Below are 15,750 nucleotides of genomic sequence, written 5' to 3'. Positions count from 1 at the left end.
TTCATAGGAAAATACTTAAATTACACTGTAATTCTAGCTAGCATCAAACTGCAAACATAGTGATGGGGGAAATGACACAGTTATCATCCAGAACGTCAACGTTTACCTCAGATGTGTCAATTAATTCATAAGCAAATACTTAAGTTACACTGTAATTACAATTAGCATCAACCTGCTAATAAAGTAACAGTGGAAATGACACAGAATCATCCAGAACGTCAACATTTACCTCAGAAGTATTGATAAATTAAGAAGAAAATATTTAAATTACACTGTAATTATACTTAGCATCAAAACCACTAACATACTGATTGGGGCAAATGACATCAGACCATGCAGATCATCAACATTTACCTCAGAAGTGTTGATAAATTAATAATAAAATACTTAAATCCAGGGCTTTGAACCGGAATTTTTTTCCTATTGGTTCGTTCCGAACAGAAACGGAATTTTAACATTTCCGGTTTTGGGTTCCACCATTTTTTCCCGAACCGGTTAGAACAAAAAAAATTTCGTTCCCGGAACGGTTAATTACGTTTCCTGTCAGCTGTTTAACAGATGGCTATAAAATTATGTCTCTGTCTCATCCAGCTTAAGCCAAATGTAGGCTAATTCTATTACAACCTTCATTAAATAAGGCAAGAAATAATTCAAAACAATTATTTCAAATGTTGGCGATTTGGATTCTCAGTACGTCTTCCCATCTACACAAACAGAAAAAGTGCCAAAAATGAAAGATAATTCGTTTAGTGTGTTACCAAAGGCTAGTCAGGCCCTACGCATTGATAGGCTAACAGAGGTTAACGTCATTTAATGTTCGCGAGCCTCTCATTAACGTGGACAAATATATTGATATCGTGTTTGAAATTGACGTTTTTGAATAACGATAGACTGCAATATTTACCTCTTATTTAAGATGTGGAGACGTGATAGTCCACCCTCCCGCTCTCTCCATTCAGTCAGCGAACGTCACACAGGAAGTGAACCCCAGCGGGTCATAGAAACTTGCGCAGGAGAAGAATGACTTTATTTATAGGCTACGGAAACTTTGAGGAATGAAATAAAAACCGGTATTAACCGGTTACCATTATTTTTAATAAGCGTTTCTGTTCCGGAACATAAAAAATAATAAAGTTTCTGGTTTCGTTTCTGTTCCATGTGAAATAGAAAAAGTTCCCGGTTTTCATTTTCGTTCCTTGAACCGGTTCAAAGCCCTGCTTAAATCACACTGTAATTATAATTTACATCAAAACCGCTAATATAGTGATGGGGAAATGACACAATCATCCGCATCATCAAAATTTACCTCAGAATTATTGACTAATTAAAAAGAAAATCCTTAAATTACACTGTATTTATTATGGTAAAGAATTATTAAGTAACTTGTCACCCTTCAGTCATTTTTCTTTGACCTCTATATGCAAGGAAGTTTATGTATCTGGAACTTTAGGTGAATACCCATGGCTTAATTAGTTTGGTCAAGATGTTGACACAGTTTTTTTTTTTGTATAAATGTAGGTACATATAGTGTGTAATATGCAGTTAAACAGTACAACTTTCAGGTTACCAGGTTTAGATAAAAATAGCAATGTATGACACATGATTTTTTGCAATTTTTTTTTTAGAACTACCCTACTATCATTACCTCTGCTAACTTTGGAGGAGGTTATGTTTTCGCCTCCATTTGCTTGTCTTTTCCCAACATAACTCAAAAAGTAGTGAACGGATTTTGGTGACATTTTGAGGAAAGGTGGGCCATGGACCAAGAAACAATTGATTAAATTTAGATGCAAATCTAGAAACTAGTGCATCTCAAAAAATTAGAATACCATGAAAAAGTTCCTTTTTTCCATAATTTAATTCAAAAAGGTAAACTTTCATATATTCTATATTCATTACATGTAAAGTGAAATATTTAAAGCCTTTTTTGTTTTAAATTTTGATGATTATGGCTTATAGCTCATGAAAATCAGAAATCCAGTATCTCAAATTATTAGAATATTCCCTACGATCAATCAAAAAAAGGATTTACAATACAGAAATGTCCAACTTCTGAAAAGTATATTCATTTATACACTCAATACTTGGTTGGGGCTCCTTTACCATGAATTACTGTATCAATGCGGTGTGGCATGGAGGTGATCAGTCTGTGGCACTGCTGAGGTGTTATTGAAGCCCAGGTTGCTTTGATAGTGGCCTTCAGCGTATCTGTATTTTTGGGTCGGGTGTTTCTCATCTTCCTCTTGACAATGCCCCATAGATTCTCTATGGGGTTCAGGTCAGGCAAGTTGGCTGGCCAATCAAACACAGTAATATCATGGTCAGCAAACCATTTGGTAGTAGTTTTGGCACTGTGGGTAGGTGCCAAGTCCTGCTGGAAAAGGAAATCAGCATCTCCAAAAAGCTCGTCAGCAGATGGAAGCATGAAGTGCTCTAAAATCTCCTGGTAGATGGCTGTGTTGACTTTGGACTTGATAAAATACAGTGGACCAACACCAGCAGATGACACGGCACCCCAAATCATCACAGACTGTGGAAACTTCACACTGGGCTTCAAACACCTTGGATTCTGTGCCTCTCCACTCTTCCTCCAGACTCTAGAACCGTGATTTCCAAATTAAATGCAAAATGTACTTTCATCTGAAAAGAGGACTTTGGACCACTGAGCAACAGTCCATTTCTTTCTCTCCTTAGCCCAGATAAGACACTTCTGACATTGTCTCTGGCTCAGGAGTAGCTTGATATTAGGAATGCGAAAGTTGTATCCCCTTTCTTGAAGATGTCTGTTCGTGATGGGTCTTGATACACTGACACCAGCCTCAGTCCACTCCTTGTGAAGCTCTCCCAAGTTCTTGAATCAACTTTTCTTGACAATCCTCTCAAGACTGCGGCCATCCCTGTTGCTTGTGCACCTTTTCCAGCCACCCTTTTCAATGACCTTTTGTGGCTTACCCTCCTTGTGGAGGGCATCAGTGATCATCTTCTGGACAACAGTCAAGTCAGCAGTCTTCCCCATGATTGTGGTTGTGTGTACTGAACTAGACCAAGAGATACACTGTGTTCATACTGTTTCACTCAAACTCGAAATTAAATATTCTAATATTTTGAGATTTAAAAAAAAATATTTTTGTACTGTATGCCATACTGATTAAAATTAAAATAGAAAAATGCTTGAAACATTTTAGTTTATGTGTAATGAGTCTATAATATATAACATTTTCACTTTCTTAAATAACTGATGGAAAATATTGAACTTTTTCACAATATTCTAATTTTTTGAGATGCACTAGTATATGTGGCTTGGTGGAGATTTGCACACTACCGAGTGCCCTTCTACTTTTCAATTGTGCTACCAACACACAACATAACTTTGCTAAAGCTGACTGTTAATTGATCACTCAGAGTTGTGCATGTCCATAATTATAATTAGAGGTGATTTTCATTCAAATATCTGCTAAAACCTGACACTCTGAAGACTCAGGGTTGATAATAAACATTGCTTAACTGATGAGGAAAATGTTTGCTGAGGTAATGTGGCTTCTCATCAACAATGACAAGAAAATGATAAAACTAGAATTACTACTGATCACATTTACAGTTGTGGTCAGAAGTTTACATACAGTGACATGAATGTCATCTTGGATATGAATGTCATGGCAATATTTGGGCTTTAAGTCATTTCTTTGAACTGTTCTTTCTCTGTGGCAGAATGATTGTACAGCATACAGCTTTAATTAAAAAAAAACAAAACTAGAATTTGGTGCACAAGTTTTAATTCTCTTTGGGTTTTCTGAAATCAACACAGGGTCAAAATTATACATACAGGGTAAATAATTTACATACACTCACATTATTAATTCAGAGGTGCTGAAACTTCCAAAATGTCTCTTATTTTGTCAGGGCCGAGATCTCTTAAATTCCTGTTAGAGATCTCGGCCTTCATAAAAAGGGTTTGTTTACAGCACTCATTGGCTTGATCAACACACAGTACAATGGGAAAGTCTAAGGAGCTCAGTGCAGATCTGAGAAAGAGGATCGCAGATATACACAACCCTGGAATGTCTCTTAGAGCCATTTCTAAACAACTGCAAATTCCAAGACCTTTTCAAATAATTGCATTCAAGTTATTGTGAGGTGTAGTCACTCTGCCAAGCCACTTTGCTTCAAAATAACCCAAACTGTCACCCTCAGCTGAAAGGAAATTGCTTTGGATGGTCAGGAACAACCTGGGAACCACCATGGCACAGCCCTGCCATGAACTGGAAGCTGATGAATCACTGTCTACAGCTCAGATCACCGTGGACTAAGAGGCTGCTATCCAAGAAATAACCCCCTGCTCCAAAATTGACACCTTCAAGCTTAACTAAAATTTGAAGCTGACCACACGGACAAAGAAAAAGCCTTCTGGAGGAAAGCTGTATGGTCAGATGAAACAAAGATTGAGTTGTTTGGCCACAATGACCACCATGTACAGAGGGACACTATACCAACTGGTAGTGGTGGTAGGATCATCATACACTGGGGCTGTTTTGCTGCCAGTGGAACTGGTTCATTGCACAAAGTGGATGGAATAATGAAGGAGTAGGACTACCTCAGAATTCTTCAGCACAAACCATCAGAAACCATCAAAAACAAGTCCTGACTTCAATCCTATTGGAAATATATGGACCGTGCTTATAAGTCGAGTCCATGCCAAGAACAAAAAATGAAATTCAATTGAATTCTACTAATTCTACCACGAAAAGTCGTGAAATATCCAACCAGAATTCTGCCAGAAGCTTGTTCATGGTGAACAAAAATGTTTGGTCAAAGTGAATCTTGCGAAGAGACATTTTACCCAAATATTAGGTGTGCTGTATGTATATTTTTGACCCTGTATGTATAGTTTTGACCCTGTGTTGATTTCAGAAAATCCAAAGGAAAAAAAAAAACCTTATGCACTAAATTCTAGTGTTTTTTTTTTTAATTAAAGACGTATGCTGTACATGCTGCCACAGAAAAAGAACAGTTCAAAGAAATGACTGAAAGCCCAAAAATTGCCATGACATTCAGATCTAAGATAGCATTCATGTCACTGTATGTAAACTTCTGACCACAACTATACATATCTATTTAAAAAGGTACAAGTCATCTATGTGCACTAGATGTTGTTAGATATAAAGCAGAGATCCATTTAAGATCCACAGCCATTTCACTTTAACTTACCTCTTGCTGCATGTGGTTAGAATGGAGTTACCCACTCCAAATATAACCAGCTTTTCTTAAACGCCTTCAGATTTAACCACTGCAGTAAACCTCAGGCAGAAAATGCTGTGCAGGACACAGAACCACTAACATACTTTCCCACAGAGATGACTAGCCTGGTTGAATAACTCAGCTGAAGCGCTTCTTCTTCTTCTTCTTCTTCTTCTTCAATATGCTGTAAGATGTTTCAGCACCACCTACTGCCAGTATGTAACCTAATTTCCCTATATCCTGTTAAATGACCCTGAAAAAATGTGTTAAAATTAGAAGTTTTTTCCCTCTGTACATTCTAAATACATAATTCATGTTTCTTTAATCCTTACATCCATTGCTGCGTGATTACACTGCATTCATACATGTTCCACCAGCTCAAGTGTCCGACGGGCCATCACAGGGCACCATGCACACATACCGTACATTCATTCACATTTGGGGGGATTGATCTTAACCAATTCATCTACCTAAAAGGGTTTGTGAGATGGGAGGAAACTGGAAAACCTTGAGGAAGCCCAAAAAAACATACAAAACTGCACAACCACCCGGATTAAAATTCTTCACACATTGTGAACAGTGATACAGCCATTCTTGTGTGTGAATGCACTGGTGGACTTGGAAACGACTCCACTGTGTAAAACTCTTCCGCACTGAAAACTTCAGAAACTCCTGCAATCTTGAAAACGCTGCTGGATGGTGAACTGACAAGTGATACCCCTGATAAATATATTTAATATTTCAATAAATTACGCTTATTTATTTATACTTTCCATTTACCTGGAGAGAAAACAAAGGAGTCCTTACAACATAAGAGGATATGAGATCCCCCTCCTCCATCCCCCCCATTTTGGCCAAAAAATGGAAAGAGACTTAATTTTTGGCTGAATTTTTTTTGACAGCAACCCTAGTAAATATAGTGTGTAATTTTAATATATGAGAATGAACTTAAATTCTCCTCACTGTATCAGTAATGTATAATTTTTGGCTATATTGATAACAGGCATTACTCCAGTGGTTTTGCATCCCTGGTTTCAGCATGATGTTCATTTTAATAACCATTGATGTTACAAGTCTCTTCTATGACTTTGTATGTCATGGATCATTGGGTGTGTTACATTACATTATATTACAGGTATTTAGCAGACACTCTTATTCAGAGTGATGTACAATGAGCGCACACACATACCCAGGGTCTGGGGAGCAGCTGGGGGTTAGGTGTCTTGCTCAAGGGTCCTTCAGCCATGGATTTTCCTGCTGGTCCAGGTAATTGAACCAGTGACCCTTTGGGCCTATTGCTGCTTCTCTAACCTTTAGGCCATGGTTGCATGGCAGTGTTATTTAAAAAAGTATTCACTTTGCTAATATTGATTATGGGTCAGGTCGATACCACCACCACCACCGCCACCGCAGACCAGCTTTGATCCAACAAACAAACAAACATCATAGAGAGAAATAACACTACAGAATGTGCTGGTATAGGACAATGATCCGTTTTTGGGTGATAATGGCCCTCCACTTTCCATCACTTCACCGTGTTGTGTTTTTTCCTATTCCGCAAAAACTCCATTTGATTCTAAGTGTCATTAAAAATTCTTCTTTCCATACTGAACACATTTTGATATGCAAATCAGGCTATGATGTCATCAGATGACTTCTAGTGACATTTTGAAAACGCATTAGCTACTTTCCATTAAAAAGAACAGACAACACTGGCTGGATAACTTTTGGGGGGGGGGAGTAACCTCCTCCTCCCTTTGGACTCGCCCTAATTAATGTTTCAGCATGACCATTTCTTAGTGATTTGGCTATGTTTTATCTGCTATGTCAGCTAACTTTTTTCACATATTCTTAACTTTATGAGAAAACAATGGCAACGAAACACCAAAGAAAACAGCATCACTAACCAGAAATAAACCCAACAATGTTCTATTTCAAAACGCAACAGTTTTGCTTAAGTAGCACTGCACACAGCCACTTTCATTATAAGCTTATAATGACACAATAAATGAAGTTTTATAGAAAACCCACTGTTAAAAATACCTTTTTTGAGAAAAAAAATGAGTGGATTTGAACTTGTTTCTTTTGGGTTTTTGTTATCTATACAAGGCTGTACCATTTGTACAAAGATTAGTCAAGTCAAGTTTATTTGTATAGTGCTTTTAACAATAAAAATTGGCGCAAAGCAGCTTTACAGAATTTGAACGACTTAAAACATGAGCTAATTTTATCTATCCCCAATGAGCAAGCCTGTGGCGACGGCGGCAAGGAAAAACTCCCTCAGACGACATGAGGAAGAAACCTCGAGAGGAACCAGACTCAAAAGGGAACCCATCCTCATTTGGGCAACAACAGACAGCATGACTATAACATTAACAGTTTTAACATGAAGTCAGTTTCGTTGATGTTATAAACTCTTCATTGATGGAAACTTGAGTGCAAAACTGTTCATGACAACTGCAGTCCTAAAGTTAGCAAGTCAACTGTAGTCCTCAGCCATAAAAGCATTACTGTAAGAGTCCAGATTAGATAATACATTTCTTTTCATCATCTTGCTTGTGTTTGAAATAGTAGATTTAGGGGAAGCCATAGCCTAAAGGTTAGAAAAGCAGCTTTGGGACCAAAAGGTTGTCAGTTCGATTCTGTAGACCAGCAGGAATAGCTGAAGTGCCCTTGAGCAAGGCACCTAACCCCAACTGCTCCCCAGGCTGCTCTGGGTATGTTGTACTTCACTCTGGTTAAGAGCATCTACTAAATGCCTGCAATATAATGTAGATTAACATTGTGGAACTGTGCTGTTTTTTTTAATTATAATACTGTGAAAATTTCAAACCGTGACATCATGGTCTGAGATGATTCTTGCACTGAAGCACCGAAGTCTATTTTACCCCTTAATGCCTTTAATTTGCACTGTTAAAAAATAAGTCATATCAGAAATGGTGGTCAGAGACACTGCAGCACTCCAAGCTAATTTTGTAATAACAAACAATCAGGACAGCATATCTAATTAAAACGTGCTTACTGGGAAGTTATTCAACAACAGGAAGTCAAGACTAATGCAAAAATTTCCACCAAGCAAAATTAATTAATGCCATTTGGAGGCTCCAAATGTTTCTGAATGGTTCATTATTTCCAGTTGAGGATTCATTTTAACACTGTTACTGTTAAAGCTGATGGCTCTTTGTTGATACAATTGTGGGTCTTAAAGATGCTAAAATTAATAAATCTCCATTCACAATGTAAGCAGTGTTAAGGCTGTTTGTTGGTGTGAACACACTGGTGTCATTGGAGATCAGTTCACTTCTCTTCCCACGCCGTCAGGACTCACATGGCTTCTCTCTCATGTGAATCCGCTGGTGTGTTTTGAACGTACTTAGGTGAGAAAACATCTTTCCACACTGTGAGCAGTAATACGGCTTCTCACCGGTGTGAATTCGTTGATGTTGTTGGAAATTACTAGTGTCAGCAAAACTCTTTCCACACTGTGAGCAGTGATACGGCTTCTCTCCCGTATGGACGCGTTGGTGTGTTTTGAGATTACATTGGTGAGTAAATCTTTTTCCACACTGTAAGCAGATAAATGGTTTCTCTCCTGTGTGAGTTCGTTGGTGTTGTTTAAAATTACTGACTCTATTAAAACTCTTCCCACACTGTGAGCAGTAATAGAGCTTCTCTCCTGAGTGAAGAGTCTGGTGTTCCTGGAGAGTTGTCTTGTGTTTAAAACTCTCCCCACATTGTGAGCAGCGATACGGCTTCTCTCCTGTGTGAAGCCGTTGGTGTCTTTTGAGATTACCCCGGTTAGTAAAACTTCTGCTACACTGTGAACACATAAATGGTTTCTCTCCTGTATGAATTCGTTGGTGTTCACAGAATATACTCAACTGAGTAAAACTCTTCCCACATTGTGAGCAGTGATACGGCTTCTCTCCTGTGTGAATGCGTTGATGCGTGTTCAGATTACGCTGCTGAGTAAAACTTCTCCCACACTGTATGCAAATAAATGGCTTCTCTCCTGTGTGAATGCGCTGGTGGATTTGGAGCTTACTCCGAGAAGTAAAACTTTTCCCACAGTCTGAGCAAGGGTGAAGACCTTTCTTCATTCGTGAAGAACTGGTGATAGTATCAGGTGTAGTGGAAGTCTTTTGACAGCTGCTGGAGTCTCTTGTGGGCATCATGACTTGTGTGTCTCTGGGGAGAAAAGAAACAGAACTCAATAACAAAAAACATTTTTTGTTCCAATGCCACACAAGGAAAGAAAACGGGCTGAATCAATTCTACGTCCTGACTTTCTTTTATCTCATCTCATTATCTCTAGCCGCTTTATCCTTCTACAGGGTCGCAGGCAAGCTGGAGTCTATCCCAGCTGACTACGGGCGAAAGGCGGGGTTCACCCTGGACAAGTCGCCAGGTCATCACAGGGCTGACACATAGACACAGACAACCATTCACACTCACATTCACACCTACGCTCAATTTAGAGTCACCAGTTAACCTAACCTGCATGTCTTTGGACTGTGGGGGAAACCGGAGCACCCAGAGGAAACCCACGTGGACACGGGGAGAACATGCAAACTCCACACAGAAAGGCCCTCGCCGGCCACGGGGCTCGAACCCGGACCTTCTTGCTGTGAGGCGACAGCGCTAACCACTACACCACCGTGCCGCCCACTTTCTTTTATTTGATGATAAAATTAGTTACTTTCATTTCTGTATCTGGTAAAGACTGTGCACAACATTTGTACCCATCATAATGTTCAAACAGAGAAATAGATAAAAAGGCATTTGTCTCCCCGCTATCAAGAGAAATGTTAACAAATAGAAGCAAATGCTTCAAGAACAATGAGGAAATGAGTGGTTAAAAAATATAAGGAGCTCAGCCTGAAAGCACCAGAGAAATTCATGATTGTATTTAAAATGTATTTTACAAAAACAGAAAGTCAGAAGTGAGTATGGAAGAGTTTGCTTAAGAATCTCATTTCATTTTTTTCTGCTCGCATTCGAGTTAGCTCCTTCATGAAAGTGTTTGATTTTCTTACAGGTGAAGCCGCTTCCTTATTCAACACAGATTGGTTTCAAACAACTCCGGCATTAAAAAAAAAAAAAACCCTCAACAAGGAGCGACAAATCCTGAAAGAATCAGAATCACTTTTATTGCCAGGTATGTGAACACACGAGGAATTTGACTCCGGTTTCACTTAGCTCTCTTAGTACAAACAGATAAAAAAAAGCGTAGACAAAAATCAAAACAAAAAGCTATGTACATGTAGAAGGGTTAATATATGTATAGACAAGGATGGATATGGAGATATATAAGTGCAAAATGGTGCATAGTGCAAGGATGACTTAGTAAATATAAATATACAGTGTGCACAGAATGATGGTATGGGTGTGCAGATATTTCACAGTTGATGTTACTGATATTCGAGTCCGGTTTTAGCTGTTCATCACAGAGACAGCCTGAGTGGAGAAAAAACTGTTCTTGTGTCTGGTTGTTTTTGCATACAGTGATCTGTAGCGTCTCCCAGAGGGGAGAAGTTTAAACAATTTGTGACCAGGGTGTGATGGGTCTGCAGAGATGTTACCTGCCCGCTTCCTGACTCTGGACAGGTACTGGTCTTGGATGGAGAGCAGGCTGACACCAATAATTTTTTCTGCAGACCTTATTGTCCGTTGCAGTCTGTTCTTGTCCTGCTTGGTGACCGATCCAAGCCAAACAGTGATGGAAGAGCAGAGAACAGACTGAATGATGGCAGAGTAGAATTGTGTCAGCAGCTCCTTAGACTGGTTGAGCTTCCTGAGCTGGCGCAGAAAGTACAACCTCTGCTGGGCCTTTTTGATGATGGTGACTGTGTTGGTCTCCCACTTCAGGTCCCAGGAGATTGTGGAACCCAGAAACCTGAAGGTTTCAACAGCAGTCACGGTGTTGTTGGTGATGGGCGACAGGGTGGGGGGGATCCTCCTAAAGTCCACTGTCATCTCCACAGTTTTGAGCGTGTTCAGCTCCAGATTGTTCTGACCACACCAACAGACCAGCTGTTCAACCTCCCGTCTGTATGCAGACTCGTCACCGTCTCGGATGAGGCCGATGACCGTTGTGCCATCGGCAAATTTCAGGAGTTTAACAGACGGGTCTCTTGAGGTGCAGTTGTTGGTGTAAAGGGAGAATAGCAGTGGGGAGAGCACACACCCCTGGGGGGCGCCAGTGCTGATAGTCTGGGTGCTGGATGTGATGCTCCCCAGCCTCACCTGCTGCTTCCTGTCAGTCAGGAAGTTTATAATCCACTGACAGGTGGAGGAGGGCACAGTGAGCTGGGTGAGCTTGGTGTGGAGGATGTCTGGAACAATGGTGTTGAACGCCGAACTGAAGTCCACGAACAGGATCCTGGCGTACGTCCCTGCAGAGTCAAGGTGTTGCAGGATGTAGTGCAGTCCCATATTGATTGCATCATCCACTGATCTGTTTGCCCGGTAGGCAAACTGCAGGGGGTCCAGCAGGGGGTCTGTGATGTCCTTCAGGTGTGACAACACCAGTCTCTCGAAGGACTTCATGACTACAGAGGTGAGGGCTACAGGCCTGTAGTCAGTCATTCAGTCCTGTGATGGTGGTTTTCTTGGGAACTGGGATTATTGTGGCGCGTCTGAAGCAAACAGAACAGATTAAGAGCAGACAGAGCTGGAGCTTTGTTTCTGTTATCAGAGGAACCCAGTCCTGTGCAAAATGTCTCCATGGAGTCAGTGTGGGGAAATGAACCTACAGTCTGAGAGTTCTACACAAACATACTGAACTTTACAACAGCTGCACGCATGTGAAACGGAAATGAATCAACTAAGGCAGGAAAAACTATTTTAGATACAATTGTTATTGTCCGTTACACACTGATCAACCTGTGTGACTCAGTTGTGCCTTTTGAATCGAGAATAAATGAAAAGGGAACTGAACATTAACAGTTTATTGAAATTATTTTTACAAGAGTGATTATAGTTACTGTATGACTACAGCTACAACTGGAATGTGCCGATTCTGTTAGCGTTTATAATTATTGTACCATCCACTATTATATAAAATTAAAATAAAATCTTGCAATACTGTTTGAAAGTCTAGAGCAAGATATTATTTTACAAATAACAATAATAAGCAATCACTGTATAAATGATAGAGTGCAGATAGCTGTGCAATTAGATGTCCATGGAGTTGCTGAGACATGGAGGGGCGGGGATACCATCCAGCCCACAGTTCAGGTCGGAGTCCTTTGAGAATAAATGCTTTGGCTTTTGCAGCACTCTGTTCCCAAAAGCTGATGTCAGGAAAAAGTCTTTACACAAAGAAGGTTTTCTTGCTTTTGCTAAACTCTTCTTCTGGTGTCAGGACTCTTCAGGGGGGGGAAAAGGTATATTCCAACATGTAGCTAATGCTAGGTCACAAATCTGCACTGTCACTCCAGTCGTTTAGAGGAATTTTGTACGGATCATAACCGCTAATAAACTAATTTCCACGTATATCTATCCTTTGCTTCTTTCTGACTAAGATTATCCAAGTAATCTGGTAGTAAAGCTTTTTTAGCTGTAGTTTTCTTCAGACGACAGCAACAGATGCCAGACATCTCTGCTTGGCTTCAGTGTATGAACAAAGTTCACTTGTCCCCCAGGCAGAGGGTAGGTGAGGAAAATGTGACATCAGTGCAGCTATTGTAAGAGCAGTATCTCTCGGAAATGACCGGTCACTGCTGAATATTTAAATTATTATTTTTGACCAATCAGAACTTCAACTGCATTTAGTCCATGCTGTACAAGATGGCAACGAAGAAGCCAAAGCAGCAAACTCTATTCAGCTTTCAGTTTGAGCTTTTATATATATATATATAAAAAAAACCCTGTCTGATAACAAGAAACAAGAAAAAGAACAGAAAAGTCAGTCTGGAAATAAAAAGAGCTATGAAGCTAAAAAGAGAAAAAGAGACAGTTTTAACAAAGTTGGCTCGAGGAATTCAGGGGACTCGCCTACACTGAGGAAGATGGGATGATGGTATTGCACTCAATATGGAGGTGATGGTGGTGGTTCATCTGTCTTTATATCCCACTGCAAAACTTTTAGAAAAGGATGTGTTCAGAACCATTGGGATTCACCTAGACATCTTATGGCTGCAAATGCTGCTGCCTGTGCTGAACGGGGACAACAGGGGCCAGTTGATGCTATAGTTCGTAAAATGGCCGAAAAACCCCAAGGAAATCCTAAAAGAAATGTTTAATACTGTATACTTTGTTATGCACTTTGAAATGCCATTCACTTCTTTCCCACGTCTTCTTGAACTCCAGGCTAAGACTGGCTCCGATTTGAAGCGATTTCTGAGCTGCACAAGTGACAAAGCCTGTCCCAGGTCAGTTTTGGAAATTTTTAGGTGGTCTCTGTATGTATTGTTGCTGTTACAGAACAATTTTTGGAAAAGCTTGGAATTAATATGAATTTTATAGATTTACAATGGGTCCATGAAAACACTGATTCATGCCCATTTAAAAAAATTAATATTTTTCAGGTTCTCCGAGTATATTGTAGAGGCCATAAGAGAGCCAGTTTTAGAATCCGTTGCAGCTTCGGATGTTCTGTCCATTATATTTGATGGGACCACAGATTGCGGTGTTTCTGAATTAGAAACTGTGTACTGCAGGTATGTCACTGGCATATATGGTGAATTAGAAAATGTAATGCATAGTTTAAACATTCTAACGTGTTATTCGGAAAAGACTAATAAAATCAGGTAATACTTTCAGTTTTGGTACACAAGGATTGTCTGACAAAAAAAAAAGTGATTATACAGGATATTAAATAAAATCAAAACTGCATAACAACTAAGTTTTACAGTTTATGGCATATTCCAGAATTTGCTTGTAGGTTTGTGGAGAATGGCCAAGTGAGAGATGTGCTAGCCAGTTTAGAAGCTATTGAGCATGCACATGCCGATGGAGTTTTGGTGCACTAGACAGATCCATGAGAAATTTTATAGGTGAAGTTTTAAAACAAAATTGCCTTTTGGACTAGCATCTTCCACATTAACATCTAGATAGATTATTAAAATTAGCCAGTTTGGCCAATTTCTTCCAGTATTTCTCTTTGCAAATTGAGTGATGCTCTGTAACGAATAGTTATTTCAGAAGTTATTACAGCTAATCACAAGTCATTGCATTTCAATTTGGAGATCAGTTAATGACACCTAAGAAACCAGTCATTTTTTAAAGCTTCATTTTTATTTCTGCCAGGCAGCGATTGGTTGAACAGACTAGTTGGTGCTGGGTGTGATGGTACTTCTGTGAATCTACTGGCCAACAGCAGCGTTGCCACTCGCCTACAAGCAAACCACCAGTACATTGTCCCTGTTCACTGTGCTGCTCACAGACTTGAGCTGGCTGTTCTGAGTGCCATCAAAGACAACCAAAACATGACCACAGTTAGTGACGTACTCAAAAAAACTCCACAAACACCATCACTACTCTCCAAAAGCTCTTAGAGAGTTGAAATCTATAGCGGAGACCATGGAGGAGAAAAATTGTCAGGAACCAGATGGCTCCCCCATATCAGAAAGGCTACTGATGCTTTGATGGCCAGCTATACAGTTATTGTTACTCATTTTGAACATGTTTCACAGGCAGGCTCAGGGCAGGCAACCCCTCAAGTCAAAGGCAGGGCTTAGTTTGTGGCAGACAAGCTGAAAGATTTCTGGGTATTGCGTTTTATTTTCTTCATGAAAGAGGTTCTTGATTATGTTGCCAGGCTCAGCCTGTCATTTCAGCAAGAGGAAATGACTTGTGTCCACAACACCTGGGCCACAGTATGCAGAATTTCTGGCCCAGGTCGCTACTGTACCACAAGGTACATATAAAGATGTTGTTCTCACACGTGCAAGAAAACCCAGATTACACAGATTTAGAAGGGGTGGGTGAAGTGATCAGAAATCATGTCACTGCACGACTAGACAACAATCAGAATGCCGTTACGAGAGTTCTGCAAGCAGGCAGGATTTTTGACACCAAGGAGTAGCCAGATGACAGGGATGCTCTAGTCACTTATGGGAATGATAGCCTAGCATTTTTGTGTGACCATTTTGCTGAACTCCTAACAAGTTTGGGAATGACTGACCCTGATGCCATATGCCATGAATGGACTAGGATGAAAGCCATTCTTGGAGCCAGACTACACCAACACCCCAGACCAAAAGTTGGTGCAGATAGTTTTGACAATACCAGTTTCCAGTGCTATTTGTGAGTGTGGCTTTTCTGCTGTGAAGTGCACAAAAAGTGACTGGCGTTCATCCTTGACAACTGCACAGATGAACAATCTTCTGATTGCCTCTATAGAGGGCCCATCACTGGAGGCATATGATGCTGAAAGAGCTGTACAACTATGGTGGAATGATGGCCAGAGGCAGCAGCACCCTAGATTTGTTCTACCACAGACGATGGAGAAATAGAATGATGCTGCTGCAGAGGATAGACTGCTTGATTTTCTCATTCAAAATGATGCAT

General features: G+C 40.1%; 1 pseudogene; it reads right to left on the bottom strand.

Moving 5' to 3' along the window:
- The window catches only part of LOC132886221 (zinc finger protein 208-like), an 86,009-nt pseudogene that overhangs the window by 57,902 nt on the left and 12,357 nt on the right, over positions 1–15,750 (bottom strand).

The sequence above is a fragment of the Neoarius graeffei genome, chromosome 1, assembly GCF_027579695.1.
Source record: "Neoarius graeffei isolate fNeoGra1 chromosome 1, fNeoGra1.pri, whole genome shotgun sequence".
Taxonomy (NCBI): Eukaryota; Metazoa; Chordata; class Actinopteri; order Siluriformes; family Ariidae; genus Neoarius; species Neoarius graeffei.
Note: the sequence above shows the minus strand (reverse complement) of the source record. Positions and strands in the feature narration are given on the sequence as shown.